Source organism: Canis lupus, chromosome 13, assembly GCF_011100685.1.
Source record: "Canis lupus familiaris isolate Mischka breed German Shepherd chromosome 13, alternate assembly UU_Cfam_GSD_1.0, whole genome shotgun sequence".
Taxonomy (NCBI): Eukaryota; Metazoa; Chordata; class Mammalia; order Carnivora; family Canidae; genus Canis; species Canis lupus.
The window spans coordinates 20,261,196-20,278,772 of record NC_049234.1 but is presented as its reverse complement, the minus strand read 5'-3'; the positions used below and the strand labels follow the sequence as shown (position 1 = coordinate 20,278,772).

Here is a 17,577-nt window from a genome sequence, read left to right as displayed (position 1 = left end):
TTTGTTTTTTGTTTTTTTTGGTAAAATAAGTTGTATTGAAATATATACACTGAATTTGCCCCTTTTAGTATACAGTTCAATGAGCTTTGACAAATTCATGCAACCATTACCACACAAGATACAAAATATTTTCATCATCCTAAAAATTTCCCTCGTGTTTCTTTGCAGTCAATCCTCTCCTCCCATTTCCAGCCTCTGCCAACCTCTGAATTGTTTTCTGTCTATATAGTTTCACATTTTCTAGAATGTCATATAAATGGAATTATATGAGGGTTTTTCTCTTCTTTCACATGTTTAAAATCCATCCTTTTTGTACAAATTAATAGTTGTTCTTTTTAATTAATAGCATTCTATTGTGTATATCACAGTTTGTTTACAAATTAATCTGAGCCTGGGAATCTTGAATCCCCAGGTTTCATTGGGCCATTCATGTCAGAAAGGGAAGTCCCTTTCCTTCTGCTGGAGACCCTATACTATTAAGGGGCCACACAAAATCAAACAGGGAATTTCAGTCCCTGCTTTAAGAGGAAATAGCACACACACCAAAGGAAATACTAGAATCTGGATGTGTTAGACAGAAAAATACCCCACCCCCAGAATGGTCATAGCCTAATCCTTGAGACCTTCGAATATTACATGTCAAAAGTACTTGGTAGATGTGATTAAGATTAAAAACCTTATGGGATCCCTGGGTGGCTCAGCAGTTCAGCACCTGCCTTTGGCCCAAGGTGTGATCCTGGGGTCCCAGAATCAAGTCCCGCATTGGGCTCTCAGCATGGGGCCTGCTTTTCCTTCTGCCTGTGTCTTTGCCTCTCTATCTCTTTATGTCTATCATGAATAAATAATAAATAAAATCTTTTTTTAAAAAAACCTTACAATGGGAAGGTTTTCCTGGATTGGCCCAATTTAATCACAGGAGAGAGGAGAAAGGCAGAAGAGAAGGTCAGAGAGATGTGGCTGGAGAAGGACATGACTCACTTTTGTTGACTGTGAAAAGGGAGGAACAGTCCTACCAGCCAAGCATTATGGTAGCCTCCAGAAGCTGGGAACAGATTTCATCTCACAGCCAGTAAGAATATGGGGGCTTCAGACCTACAACTGCAAAGTATTAAATTCCACCAACAACCCAAATGAACAGGAAATATATTTTTCCCTACAACCTCCAGAAAGGAACTCAACCTGCCAACAATGTGATTTTAGTCCAGTGAGAACCATACCGACTTCTGACCTACAAAACTTTGAATAAAGTTGTGCTACAGGAATTGGGGGAACCGAGTGTAAAAGTGTGCCTTAAGGATATTAGAAAGGAATGTAGAACAGAAAATAAAGCCTATTGGGGGGATAAATTGATATTGGAGCACTTATACATGACTTGGAGTCACTATTCTGACAGATACATGAAATCTCTTCTAAAACTCTCCCAGAGGATGCCTGGGTGGCTCAGTGGTTGAGCGTCTCTGGCTCAGGGCATGATCCTGGGGTCCTGGGATCAAGTCTCACATCAGGTTCCCCTCAGGGAACCTGTTTCTCCCTCTACCTATGTCTTTGCCTCTTTCTGTGTGTGTCTCTCATGAATAAATAAAATATTTAAAAAAATAAAACTATGTCAGGATCACTCCTTAAAAGTTGACATGGAAATGGCCAAGTAGATGCCAAGACTTCCTGGCACAGTCTTGAAAGTCGGCTAAGAAGTAGGAATTTCAGAAGGGGTTTATTTTGTGAAACCAGAAAGAATCATAGGATACTACTTTCACTAAAACAATAAAAAATTATCTAATGAGGGTAACTCTCAACATTTAGAAAAAGTTTGATTGTGGTTGTCCTCTGCAGGGCAGGGTAAATGGCAAGAGATCTTGACAATGTGCATATCTGAATTCTAGAAGAGCAGAAACCAGGTGGCACACTTAAAACTTTAAGTTAACTGGATACAGCTTTAATAATGTACAGTAAACCAGGGGTGCCTGGGTGCTCAGTTGGTTAAGCATCTGATTCTTGGTTTCAGCTCAGGTCATGATCTCAGGGTCTTGGGATCAAGCCCTGCCTTGGCTCTGTGCTCAGCATGAGTCTGCTTGGGATTCTTTCTTTCTCCCTTCCCCTCTGTTCCTCCCCCTGCCTGTGCATGTGCTCCCTCTCTCTTTCTCTAAAATAAATAAATAAAATCTTTAAAATAAACATAACCTACAGTAAATCAGACTGGTTTGCAGGAACCTGAAGGAACCTGTAAGGGCTGCTTCATGCTGTCCCTAAGGGCAAGATAGAAAAGCATACTGTGCTACTTCGCTTTTACAATTTAAAAACAATAGCAATGTCAGATAAATAGAGGTCTGATGTCAGCAGCCATAATAAAAAAATTATAATGCTTTCAGAGTCATTGACATAGGACTTTGATGAAAAATTATGATTCTTTATTCACTTTTCAGAATTAAGTCAATTATCGAAAGGGCAAGAGGACTCTGGAATGCCTCAGAGTAACATATGGTAAATATCCTCTTAATCCTTTCCCCAAAGTGACCTATGCCCATTTGCCAAGGTAACTTACGTATTGGAGAAGGGCAGTACTCAGCATTCCAATAACTGTTAGATGCAGTGTCTGAGATGACGACAATGTCAGGTGAACCAAAACACCTCCACGTTCCTACTACTAAAAAGGAAATTTATGGAGGCTAGGTGATAAGTAGAGTTTTGTCCAAATCTGTCTTATACTATTGTAACGGGTCCATGGAATCACCCTGTGGTTATTTCCCTGGTCACGTATATACCTAGGATAGATGTTGTTGGAAAGTAGAAGAACCCTAAATTCAATTTTCTGTTCTGTAGATTAAAGGCACTTGATGGGATGAGCACTGGGTATTATACTATATGTTGGCAAATTGAGCTTCAATAAAAACAAATTTAAAAATACATGAAAAAAAATAAAGTTGGGACGCCTGGGTGGCTCAGTGGTTTAGCATCTGCCTTTGGCTCAGGCCATGATCCGCAGGTCCTGGGATCGAGTCCCACATCAGGCTTCCTGCTCCCCACAGGGAGCCTGCTTCTCCGTCTGCCTATGTCTTTGCCTCTCTCTCTCTGTCTCTCATGAATAAATAAAATCTTTAAAAAGAAAAAAAAAGTAAAGTCATTATGGTAGGAAGGACCAAGTGGAAGCTTCTGAAAAGCCCTTTCATCACTAGTCCACATAGATCATGAGAAAGAGTTTTTCATCATTGAGAAGAACCCTTCATCCACCATCATTGAGAAGAACCCTTCATCCACCCTTCATCCCACCATCAAAGACTTACTCAGGGAATTTGACAAAATGTAGGAGTAACTGTCCCCATTGTAGTGCCATTCAATTCACCTGTCCCATCTCTGCAAAGCCATATGAATTGTCACAGGTGATGTTCAACTATGATCATCTTCATCAAGTAGTAGTCCCAATCTCAGCTACTGTGCTAGATGTGCTACTTGGTATGCTACTGTCGGTCTGGTGAGTGCATTCTTCTTGAAACCTACAAGTAGGGAGGATAAAACCCGTTTGCTTTACAAGAGAGGAAAACAGTAATATTCATGGTTTGCCACACTGCTATGCTGACGCTGCTGTGCTCCACCACAAAACAGTTCACAGTAACCCTCACTGTATTAACAGTTCACTCTAATGTAAAAATCTCTGCTAAGATTAGCTCCAATTGTTGCATCTTACGTGTTTTGCCATTAAGAAAGATGAGCCACTTTGGATTTTTGAAGCAACATATACTACACTTGGGAATATTCATAAACTCATTCATTGCATACCCTAGAAGCCACTGCCAGTTTCAAGTGAGATCTGAAGTTCAAACGGGTTTTCTTCCCCTTTTTTGGGTGTGTGTGTTCTTCTTTTAAAAGATCTTCACAAATGTGCTTATGCTTCCTCTTTTATTTTCAGTAGCCATCTCTTTTCTCCCTCTCTCTTCTCTCTCCCTTTCTTTTTGTTTCTCTCACACAGGCCTTTTTTTTTTTTTTTTTTTCAAATTTTACTTCCTTCTCAAAGAATGATTCTGTTTGGAAATCACTAATCTATGCTGTTAAACTTAATAATTCTTTTCATCTGTTTCATTTAGTTTTACTTACTAGTTCTTTTATTTCTTTCTAAAAATGAAAGCTTAGGTCATTTATTTTGGATATTAGTTTTCGCCAAATGCAATAAAGGGTATTAATTTTCCTAAATATCACTTTGACTGCATCCTGTTGGTTTGCATTGTTACTCATTTCTAAACAGTCAGTGATTTCAGTTTTAATCTCCTCTTAAAAATTTAGAAGGGGTTGGCATGCTTTTGTTGCTAATGTCAAAGTAATTGAGTTTTATTTATTTACCTATCATTTGTTATATTTTGTTGCTCATACACAATTTTTGCTAATACACAATCCATATTTCATTTAAAATTAATTTTAATGAAATATGGATTATATGGGCTCATATTTTTAAAATATCTTTCAATCTTCTTGGCAGCATCATAATGCGTAACTTTAAAACTATTCCACTGGTGTTTCAAAACCAAATATATTCTCTTAATTGGTTAAAATAAGATTAAATTAACTCTACTATGATTCATCCATCTTCTTTTCATTTGTACAGGTTCATTTTTGACTATTTAATTCATTGGTTTCTGAGACAAGTGTGGTAAAACTTTCCACTAATATGTTCATGTGAAAAAACATGTTCATGTGGATTTTTCTATTGCTTATATTTCTAATACCTTTTACCATATATATATATCATGTATCTGTGTATGCTTGTGTTTCTTCTATTATTTATATTTCTAGTATATATTTCTCCTAAATAAGATGCATTCATGCTTCTGGTGGATTACAATTTTATCTCTATAAATCATTACTTTTTCTGTGTAATATTTTTCACCCTGAATTCTATTTTATCACATACATCACCATTCTTTTTGTTAACGTTTTCACAAAGTATTCATTATTTTTCTTTTTCTTTTGGAAATGTTATATAAATAGAATATAACCAAATTTGATGGTTTTGTTTATCTAATACAAGAACCTTGAATTCACTAATTTAATCTTCTTTTTTCTTTTTGCTACTCAGCTAATCTATTAACTTTTTATTTCATTGCTTATGCTTTTAATTATGAAGACTGATGATTCCCTTTACAAGAAGCCATTTTTGGTTGCTTTTAAGAATAGGTTACTCTCTGGGATCCCTGGGTGGCGCAGCGGTTTGGCGCCTGCCTTTGGCCCAGGACGCGATCCTGGAGACCCGGGATCGAATCCCACATCGGGCTCCCGGTGCATGGAGCCTGCTTCTCCCTCTGCCTATGTCTCTGCCTCTCTCTCTCTCTCTCTCTGTGACTATCATAAATAAATAAAAATTTTAAAAAATTAAAAAAAAAGAATAGGTTATTCTCTGATACTTATAAAACTATTATTGATACCCATTTTTTACTTCCTTCTACTTTCTATGCTAAAGCTAGATCATAGGACTATAGTGCTTCTGCGAGATTTCCTATTTCACTTTTACATGTTGGAGCTCTGCAAAGGTTTGGTACCTTTTATTCATCAGGACAGAGTGTTTATTTTGCACAATATTGTAACTAGATTTTATTTCCATGACCTAAGTCATAATTCTCCCTTTCTAGGCAGACAATCCATAGTCTGACTGCATGAGTCCTACATCTGAGGATTGTGTAGAATGTGAGGTAATGGTGAATGTCAATATGGCATGTCAAATTTAGTTTTTAGTCCCATGTCCCTGTGTAAGCTATAGGTTTCCTGGTGGTACGCCTCTTTCTGGAGTCCAACAGGCCCATTTTGGCAATCTCATATATTAGAACTACCGCTTTCATCTCTATCCCACCTCATACAGCTATTTCACTCTTTTCACTGACCAGCTTGTTCTGCAAAATAACAGAATAAGCCAACAATGATTGGATTTTTACTTCCTCTAGAGAGCAGTTAAACTAAACTAGAGCATCTCATATCTAATCAGATAAAGGTTTTTATTTACCAGTCTTGGGTAAGGTAACTACCCATGCACCCATGATTTGTAGCCAGGGAGTGAGTTTGTACTGCCGTAATGGCTCCGAGAATAACCACATAAATGAAAGGGTATAAGGGGAAAGCAGGAAGCATCAGTTACCAGAGGAACTCCTTAGAAATAGGGCAGGTGATGGTGAAGAGAAAAAAATGCCACATACTTTGTGTGGGATAGATATTTTGTGATTGAATGAAAGAGAGAAAAGGAGGTTAAAATTAGCAAAATAACAAAATGGTTACATAAACTAGAAGGAACAATGCCAAGCAGGCTCTCTCGCATGATTCAACAGCTGCATAAATGTGAACCTTAGAATGCATTACAATCTAACATGTACATGATTTTTGCAGTTCCAAAAGTATTAAATGATGCCTGCTTTCCATCTGGACTATGCAGTATTTATATGTATATTTATAGATAGTTTATCCTCACCCTACTTCAAAAAGGTTTTGCGTTGGCTTACCATGAAAGACAAGCACATAATCACATTATTTAACAGTAGAAACAGAAAACACAATAGACTCCAAGGGAAAATAAACTGATCAGAAACATAGGTTATAGCTATTATGACTGAGCATTAATTCTGGCTCTGGGCTTCTTGTCATCCAAGGCAAAATATACTCAGAGTCTGAATAACAGAAGATACTAGTTCATTAAGAGAGACAACTCTCCTGGGAATGAATTTATCTTATCATTATTCAAAAGATAGTAAAATGTACAGGGAAACCTTCAAGCAGATGCAGAAGCATTTTTTATAAAAATATTTTCCTCTAAACCATATGTTAAAAAATCAGAGTCTAACATTGAGGCCTTATTTAGACAAGGCATCTCTTTAGAAGCCTAAGATATTATGGTCTTTGTATGTATGCCCTCTTGGACATCGTTCTACTCATCTTCTGTACATAGTTAATTTCAACTGATCTGTTTATATTTATTGTCATTTTTCTCAAAGCTTTAATTTAATCACCCATTTGCACCTTTTATATAGGTTGAGTCAGGGGTTATTCCTACATACTCTGTAGCACCACTGCCTATTTCCATTGGAAGCATATGCCTGCACCATAATAAGGGATTATAATTTTCCCATTGCTAGAGTCAATGCTTACTTTTATGTCTATCTTCCTCTAACTCCAATGCCCTCAATTATGATTCTAAAAGAATATTAAAATCAAACTAAATTTTTTGGCTTGCCAACTTTGAGAAAAGCTACATGAATTGGATATTAGATGTTTGTGCTTCACAAGGAGAGTAGGACACATCACCTCTGGAGACTCTTCAGACAGGATCAACATTTTCCTCAATAAATAGATTTGGATATGGCTATACAGCTCTCATTTACTGAGTGATTATTATCTTCAGTCATTCTCTAGTTGGTATCATTGGGTTCCATAGCTTTAGGATATTTGTATACCAGTGACTCCCAAAATTTATACTTCCAGGCCCACACTACTCCCCATAAGCATCTTTAATTCATCCAGTTGTTCATACCAACCATCTTGGAGTCATTCTTCACTCCTCTTTTTCTTATACTCCAAATGCATTTGCTATTACCAAATACCATTGCTGGATCATATGATAACTAAACAATGTTTAGTTTTGTAAGTAACTGCAAAACTGTTTTCCAAAGTGGCTATACCATTTTGCATTCCCACCAACAATGAAAGAGTTTCTGTTACTGTATTTCCTCACTAGTATTGGGTATTGACAGTGTTTTGGAATTCAACAATTATAACTGGTACTTACTGGTATCTAATAAGTACTTGTTTTAACTTAAATCTCCCTAATTATATATGATATGGAGCATCTTTTCTTGCATTTACTACCTGTATATTTTCTTTGATAAGGTGTCTGCTCAGGTTTGGGGCTTATTTTTTTAAAAAGTGGGTTCTTTTTCCTTACTATAGAGTTTAAGAGTTCTTTGTATATTTTGGATAATAGTTCTTTATCAGATGCATGTCTTGCAAATATTTTCTCTTCATTGGGAGTCTGTCCACTCATTCTTTTGAGCTTGGATTTTGCAGAGCAGAAGTTTTAATTTTAATAAAGTCCAGCTTATCTATTACTACTTTCAAGAATTGTGCCTTTGGTTTTCATCCAGAAAGTCACCATCATATTCAAGATCATCTGGATTTTCTCCTATATTATTTTCTAGGGGTTTTATGTTTTTCATCTTACATTAGGTCTATGATCCATTTTGAGTCATTTTGGGGGGAAGGATGGGAAGGTCTGTGTCTAGATTTTTTTCTTTTTGCATATAGATGTCCAGTTGCTCCAGCACCATTTGTTGAAAAAAAGCTTATCTCACACCACTGTAATGCTTTTGCTCCAACAAAGATCAGTTGTCTATATTTATGTGAGTCTATTTCTGGGCTCTCTGTTCTGTTCCATTGATCTATATGCCTTTTTTTTTTTTTTTTTTTTTTACCAATACCATACTCTCTGAATTACTGTAGCTTTATAGTAAGCCTTAAAGTCAGGTAGTGTCAGTCCTAGACTTTGTCGTAATCCTTTAATATTAAGTTGGCTACTCTGGGTCTTTAGACCATCCATATAAACTGTAGGATCAGTTTTCCACATACACAAAATAATTTTCTGGGATTTTCATTAGATTGTGTTGAATCTATAAATCAAATTGGGAAGAACTGACATCTCAAAAATAGTGTCTTCTTATCCATGAGCATGGACTGTCTCTCCATTTATTTAATTCTTTGTGTTTTTTTTCATCAGTTTTGTAGTTTTCCTTATGTAGGTCTTATATATACTGCGTTAGATTTACACCTAAGTATATCTTTTAGAAGGTGTTAAATTAAGCAGTAATATGTTTTCAATTTCAAATCCTACATGTTCATTGCTGGTATATGGAAAAGCCATTGACTTTTGTATATTAATTTTGCATGCTGCAACCTTACAATAATCGCTTGTTAGTTCCAGGAGTTTTTTGTTTTGTTTTTTTTGTTTTTTTTTTTATTGGGGGGTAGGGGTTGGTTTGTTTTTAATTTGTTTTTGTATTTTTATCTATTCTTGAATATCTTCTCTGGGTTTGAAATAAACAACTAAAAAAATAAGTAAAGTCCATTGCTTGAATCATTAATAAAAAAAGTCTCCACTAAAAAGAGAGGAAGAGAGAGAGAGGACTAAATTTATTAGTAAGGCTTCCATTTAACTCCTTAACTAATATGTAACAAAAGCAAAAATTTAATTTTTTTCACATAAAAATTTATTCTGGTAGCCAGTCCAGAAGAGCGAAGGCTTCCTCACAAGGTCATCACAGAACCCAACTCCATTCTTTCTTGTTCTCTGATTCGCTAAAGTATTTTCTTTGTATGTCCTTAAATTGAAGGTTGTGGGAAAGAGGAAGGAAAATCAGAATGCAAATGGTCTCTTTCTAAGCTGGTAATATGAAACTTACATACATCACTTTTGCTCACACCTCATTGGTCATGATTTAGTTATAGGGCCATATCTAATTACAATGAAAGCTAAGAAGTATGCTTATGGTTAGCCAATCATGTGTCTGGTTAAAATTTGGTGGTATGAGGAGGGACCTAATACTAAAATCAAAAAGAGAATGGATTTTAGAGAAAAATTATGAGACATCATACCACACAATAGATAGAAATAAAGAAGCAATCTGTAAAACTTACAGAACCCATAACTTTATAGGTTCTATAAATTTAAGTCAGTTTTAATGAAGTATGAGAATACCAAAAGTTATAGGCAGTGGCATTGTATAACAATAGAATATTGTCTCATATTTTTTAAGCCTAGAGTATCCTAGGGATCCCTGGGTGGCTCAGCGGTTTAGCGGCTGCCTTTGGCCCAGGGCGTGATCCTGGAGACCGAGGATCGAATCCCGCATCGGGCTCCCGGTGCATGGAGCCTGTTTCTCCCTCTGCCTGTGTCTCTGCCTCTCTCTCTCTCTCTCTCTCTCTCTCTCTCTCTCTCTGTGTGTGTGTGTGTGTGACTATCATAAATAAATAAAAAAATTAAAAAAAAACCTAGAGTATCCTAAAGTGTGCTTCACTCTAGTTAAAATGAACAATTGACAATTATGTGAGGTGTTTGGACACATCTATGCTTTATTCTAATAGTTATCCCTTTATTTATTGATTACCTTATTTTTATGGCAAGCTATCTTAGCTTTTCATTTACAACAAAGACATAAAATTTGTTCTAAAAATGTATTTAACCAAAAGCAAAGAATCACATTTAAAGAAAAATACCAAGCAAATTATAATATAGACATGAGATTAACATGACAAAAAATGCTAAGGTAGTATACAAATAACTTAATCTATACTCCTTTAAGTATAGTATAGTATAAACATAAAAATTTCATTTTTGTTGATATTTCCAAATAAATTAATCATGGCTGAAAGCAAATAAATTACAGTTTACTTCAAGGTGTTTTTTTTTTTTTTTTCGGAGTTTCAAACTGTTCATATATCTCCACACTTTGATAGTATAATGTACTCCCATAATGAGATACAGTACATCATGGAAAATCATTAAGTAGTGAAATAAACACAGAAAAATTTTAGTGTTGAATTCTTTTCCATAAGTTACCATATACTGGTTTACAACTCTCTGAGCCTCAATTTTTGTCATCTATAAGATGGGATATTAATATCTGACCTCGCTTCTCAGATTTAAGGAATCTTAAACTGTTCAGCTGATACCTAATATAAATGAACCTACAAATATAAGGCACAGAGTCAGCAATAGTGACCATAATCCCAATCTGAGTAATGCCATCATACTCAAAGTACTCCTACTCTGAATTTGACCACTGTCATGGTGAAAAGTCTATCCATGAAAGGTAAAGAAAGGTACAGCCATGAGAACTCATGGTCAACATAGTCAGAATCTGATTCAGAAGAAGACTGTTCTAGACTGTCAGTGGAAAATTTCAGACTTCAAGAGCAAAATCAATCCCAACAAAACAAAGACACAATATTGAGAATTATCTTAATAAATGTCACTTTGGGGAAACAGTCTGGGAGAAATGGTGTTTTCGTTGCTTTTAAGATAGCTATGATAATAGTGTATATTTACACAATACACATTGTACAAATAGCTATTCTAAACAGTATCTAAACTGCACTACAAACGTACATATACATACACACAATCTTTTAGGTATTTTTTCTTTTTTAAGAAATATATCATTTTCTCTATTATAGAAAAGAGGAAAGTAAATCTCAGAATTCAAGTGCCTTGTCTAGGATATGTAACTCCAACAAGGCAATACTTAGAATGTCTACCACATTTATAGACACTCAATACATGTTTATTTGATAAATGAATGAATAAACAAATTAGTTAAATATTGAGAAAGGAACTGAAAAAGCTCAGCTCCTAACATGAAGACCTGTTTTATGACACTATATTGTTCTCCCATTTTCATTGAGTCACAATTCCAAAAAGTAGAAAAAAGTGATAACAATAAAATGGAAGCTTATATTATAAGGAAATTTGCTGATGGCCGAGATACTAGTTATATCAAATTTATAGTTTCAAAATTATTTCATGATTTTTTTCTGCCCCATAATGACTACTTATACCACTGCAGGTTGCCATCCATCAGAACACTGCCTACTGCAACTGCCAATATTCAAATCGCATTTAACCCACAGACCCCTTATAGGATCAAAAACAGGATGTTCAAATTAAGTAACATATATGATGTAAAGGCTGTTTTATGGATTACTTAAAAGTATTCATGACTATAAATGTTTCTATCCTTTGATCTGTGACTTTTTATTCATTGGCTCCATTTTTAAGATCTCCAAAGTTTCTCCCCACAAGGGGCCCAAGTCTGTGGTGATGAATCATGTGAGGGAGCTCTGTTTTTAATTCAGGTTCCTCCCTGCTATGAGCTTTCAGATCATGTACACAGAGCTCAGCAACCAATGAAATTAACTTCTCTGAGAAAAGAGGTGATATATGGAAATTGCTCAGCACCAGCTCGGTTTTCTCTATCTCAACTCACCTGGGGTCATACATTTCCAGAGATAGTTGCTATGGCCACTTGGTAGGGTTGAAATTATCACAACAACTTGGAAAATTAGATATGGCAGTAAATTTGAATGACTTTCAGTGTTTTTCAAATATTATTTCTAGATCTCAGGTATATAGATCCTATTAGATTTCTGTTGTGCCCTACTCAATTGACTCTCGAAATAGAAGATTGCAATGCAAACATTCCTATTATTTGCTCTATGACGTTTAGTGTTTGGTCTCTGCCTATCTTAAGGTGCCATGGCAAAGCAGATGTGTTCCAATAACTTTTCTGGAAATTCCTGGTTTAGAAGCTGATTGAAAGATCAAATTATTTTTCATAGGGAGTCCTATCAATGATCAACTCCACTACCACCTTTTCATTAAGGCTACATCTGACAAAGAATTCAATCTTCTTTCTGAATGCCTAAAAACTAGAGAAACCCAGCCTTGATAGAAAAATCTACCATTAAAAGAATGTCAAAAGAGTGAAGTGCCAAGAAAAAGAGGTAAAATCAAGTCATATGGCAAGGAAGTTGCTGCTGCTTTTTAAAATTATTTTTAGAGATTTTACTTATTTATTTGAGCATGAGTGAGGCAGAGAGGCAGAGGGAGAAACAGACTCCCTACTGAGCAGGGAGCCTAATGTGGGGCTCAATCCCAGGATCCCAGGGTCATGACCTGAGCTGAAGGCAGACACTTTAGCTAGCTGAGCCAGGGAGACACCCCTGTTGCCTCATTTATTGCTTCCTGTAGCAGGAGTGCTATTCAATTCATCACCAGTTGAGAGTGGCTTTGGGTGTGGATTGGGTTTTTTTTTTTTAACACATTGGGTAAAGATGACGACCACAGGCACACTAAAACATGTTGACTAAGCACATTAATTATGTGCAATAAAAGTGCAGCTACTATGCCGTTTGTTTTAAATAATAGACATAAAATCAGTCACCAAACCAAGAGCCCATTCCATTTGCATCACACAGAAAGTCGAAGATGCTTCAGATGCTTCCATTTTATCCTAAGAAAGTCACGTGGCAGCAATGATTGAAAATTGGCATGTGCTTTCCAGGGAAAGAATAGTTAAGTAGCAGTTGAAAATAGCTCTCTTGACTTAAACTGCTAAGATTTGATTCTCACTTGTACCAAATTATTTGTGACTCGGTTAACTCCTATCTGAAATGGGGATGGTGATATTTCCCATCTCAGATTGTTACAAGTATTAAATGAAATAAGAAATGTTAAGTGTAAGGGGAGGAAGGCGGGGGGTGGGGGTGAATGGGTGACAGGCACTGAGGGGGCACTTGACGGGATGAGTACTGGGTGTTATTCTGTATGTTGGCAAATTGAACACCAATAAAAAATAAATTTATTATTTAAAAAAAAAGAAAATAAGCAAAAAAAAAAAAGGTTAAGTGCATGGTATACATTAGGCACTTAATAAATGCTGGCTTTTAGTTGGGGTTCTTGGAAATACTGGAGACATTGCTCCCATGTCATAGAAAAACACTGTAGTTTATCTAACACTGCTAAAAATCATGGTCAAGTCTTTCTTATTTGGCTTCATCATTCAAAAATACCAAACCTTTCTTATGTTTCTGTTCTACAGATGCATTTATTTCCATATTACTCCTCAACAACCATTCTCAAAATAATGTATTTAAATAAAATCAATCTCTCAGATTCCAGTATTTTTCTATGTCCTACAAATAACTGAGTGAAAGGCTTGTGTCATTGTGGACAATCTTCTAACCTTTTCTAAATATTTTGTGCCCATCTAAAACTCTTAGAGCTGATTTACTTTATCCTCACATGCTGCTTTTATCTTGTAAAATACCCTTCTTACAGATTCATCTCACATAAGGATTTTATGTTTATATTTTTTTGTAGGAGGTAATCTTCATTTTTTTTTAAAGATTTTATTTATTTATTCATAAGAGACATACAGAGAGAGAGAGGCAGAGACATAGGCAGAGGGAGAAGCAAACTCCATGCAGGAAGCCCCATGTGGGACTCGATCCCAGGACTCCGGGATCACATCCTGAACAGAAGGCAGACACAGAACTGCTGAGCCACCCAGGCAGCCCGATCTTCATTTTTGTACTGCCATGAAGCAGCATGCACTAGATACTGCAGAGGACAGTTCAAGCCTGGCTAGCTGGGCTTGGAAGCACAACTCCTGTTAAGTTAAACACAATTCATAGACTGCTGTGATCAGTCCCATTCCATTTGTCCCAGACAGAAAAATCTGCTCATTTTTCATTTCCTTCCCTACATACAAACATAGTCACATGGCCTTAAATCTCATTAATCAAATGTTAATTTGTTACAAGTTATGTCTATTTCAATGCAACAAATTGCTAATCCCCAGATGACCAAAACTGCTCATTCTCTTTTTCTTCCCTTAATATGCTGGTGCCTGATATTTGAAGTTAATGAAGGTTTATTGTATGCAAGCCATCTACATAAAGGGTAGTCAATTCATATCAGGGCTCATTCTGTGCAATGCGGTTTGCAATGAGGCTGTTTTCAATAAGATGACTTTGAAATTCCCAACCATATGTGTCCAGATGATCATGAGAATAGGATACGTGAGGAGAGCTGGAAATGTGTTTGACTTGTGAGGCCAAACTTCTAACACATCATGGTGGTCTACTCTGGAAAGCATATATAAATATAAAATGCATATATGAAGGAAAAAATCTGGACTGCATTTCTTTTTTAAAAGTTTTAAATGCAAAACAGAATTTGCCAAATATTAAGAATAATAGACAAATTACCACACTAAACGGAAAACAGCTAAACATTGGTATCAGACTTCACTATTCCTAAAGTCCAGTGAGCATTTCCCATAGCTCATCTCTCATACCTGAATCTTCAGCCACATGTGGAAGGCATTGTTTACTCCCTCTCCAGAAACAACTTCTTCCTTCCTGAGACCTCTAAACTCTTACAGCCCAGGGCTTCTAGGGCTAATATTAGTATTAATATTCATGTTGCCTTATTATTTGAGGCAACTTAGTTCAGTGTTTTCTCAAATTCCATCTCCAAAATTAGGCCTGTGCTTTAACTGAGCATATTTCTAAGATAAGTTATGTAAATTATATACATGATCAAGCTTGCATTTTTTTCTTACCCAAATTAGGTACTGAAAGGCCACTAGTTTAAAATGTAAGTTCAACAGCAATAGTAAAAAAATATCCGTATCAAGCATTTAGCGTGGTGTTTTGGATTTCTATTGTTATGTAACGAATTCACACAAATAGCAGAAGCTAAAAGCATCATGAATTTATTATCTATCAGTTTCTGGACGTCAGAAGGCTGAGCACAATATAAGTGGGCTTTCTGCTCAGTCTCACAAAGCAGAAATCAGGTATTGGTCAAGTTGGATTTTCATCTGGGGCTCAAGGTCTTCTGAGTTCATTCAGCCAGTTCCTTGTAGCTGTAGGTTTGAGATCCCTGTTTTCTTGCTGGCTCTCAGCTGAGAGGATTGCCTTCTGCTCTTAGAGATGCCTTCATATGCTAGCCATGGCACTTCATCACAACAAGGAAGCTTACTTTTTCAAGGCCAGCAAGAGAATCTCTTTCATTTGGAATCTTTCTGACCTATTTTAAGAGCTCACGTGATTGTGTCAGGCCCATCTAGGACAATCTCTTTCTTTACTAGCTCAAAGTCAAGTGATTAAGGACTTTAATTATATCTGCAGATCTTTTTATCTTTGTCATGTAGTGTAGCCTAATCACAGGAGTGACATAGTGACATCCCATCACATCCACAGGTCCTACCAACAACCTGGAGGAGAGGATTTTACATCAGAGGATAGAATCCCTAAAGCCATTGTAGAATTCCTTCTACCACACTTTCTGGGATGTAAGGCACCAGATATCCATAAAACAGAAAAAAAAAAGCTTAAAAATTTACATAAAGGGAAATTATACACCAAAATTCTCCAGGCCCAGCCCAAAGAGTTGAATTCAATTAGAAGAAAAAGAGGACTTAAATATGTGGAATAATTGAAACAGAGAGACCTTATACAAAGGAATACAAGACAGAGAGGAAGGTAAGGACAGGGACCTAGATTTTTTAAAGGGGAATAATAAAAATCCTACATAATGAACAGTGTGACAATCAGCTCCCACCCAAGTACAGAACATAGGCAATCAAACTTATTATCTCTCAATCTCCCCAGCCCACTGGCAAAAGATTAGAGAAAATTTCTCTAGAAAAGTTGAGCCATTCCTGAACAATGGTCTAGAAATAGAATGAGAGCAGTTCCCCAGAGTAATAGCTAAATTCACCATTGATACGCCTCCATCCAATCATCCCCATTGATGCTGACATTTTAATGTCTCAGTGTTATGTAAGAATAGCCAGCTACAACTTGGTATTTCCAACACTTGGAATAGTTCATGGTATATAATAGCATGCAATAGCCATTTGTTGAAAGGTTGAATCAATGAATAAATGAATGGATTATACAGCACTAGAAAGTCTAAGTCATACTACCTTCTAAATCACAAAATAAAATTTACTTAAAAAAAAAAAAGAAGAGTTAGCAAAGGATTACTTAACTAATCAAATGAGATAAGGGCCGAAAGTGATTCACAAGTAAGAATATGATGTCATAAAAAGTGAATAATCAGAAAATAAGAAATAGCCCCACATAAAAACAAAATTACTAAAACTTAAATTCAGAAAAAAAACCCAGAGAAGAAAAAATTGATGAAGATATCAAAAACAGGAAAGAAAAGATAACTCAAGAATCAACCCAGGAAGTCTAACATCTAACTAACAAATGCCCAAGAAATGAAGTATCAAATTAAATTCTACAAGAACATTTCCCAAAAGGTAAAAAGAATCCCTCAATTTTTTTAGGAAAAAGGAATCCATATGACATCAGAACTTTAGGAAAAATTGTAAACAAAAGGTCACAAAGAATCAGTTATCACAATGGCATAAGACTTCTCAACGAAATACTGACTGGAAGACAATTGAAAAAGAAACCTTTAATATTCTAAGACAAATGTGGTTTTCAACTTTAGAATTCTACAACATGTCAAAGTATCATTCAAGGGTAAAATTAGAATAAAGACATTTTTAGATTATGGTTCAAAAGCTGCCTCCCATAGAATCTTTCTTGGGAAATTACTGAAGAAGATATTTAATAATATAAGGTAGTAAAATAAAGAAAAAGAACAACATGGGATGCCTTATTTCCAACATGAAATCCCACAGCTTCCCTCAAAACAAGTAGCTAATTTTCAAGCCAAAGTGGATCTACCTTATATCTCCTCACCTAAAAGCAGTTGCCTAAGAGAACATGGAATGGCCTTCTACATTCTCAACCAAGATGTGGGCTCAGGTTCAACATCATCCAGGGTGTAGGATGTACACTAGCCTGCTGTGTCTTAGTCATTAAAACACCTGTGTCTGGGAGCCAAAGGGTTGAGGTAGGGTTGGTCTCTCTTAACTAGTACCAATCACCCTCTTGCAGAATCTGTTTTTCCCAGCCCCACAAACCTAGACTCCACTGGATCAGAGGTCCTAATTCCTGGATGAAGGATGCAGGTTT

The 17,577-nt window shown here is 36.0% G+C and overlaps 1 long non-coding RNA gene across 2 annotated transcripts in view; it reads right to left on the bottom strand.

Annotated features, from left to right (window-relative positions):
• LOC111098538 overlaps nucleotides 1-17,577 on the bottom strand; it is a 67,669-nt gene that overhangs the window by 33,164 nt on the left and 16,928 nt on the right. For both annotated transcript variants that reach the window (XR_005368290.1, XR_005368289.1), the window contains exon 4: nucleotides 3,338-3,488. This is a non-coding gene — a long non-coding RNA (uncharacterized LOC111098538). The remainder of the gene's footprint in view (nucleotides 1-3,337; nucleotides 3,489-17,577) is intronic.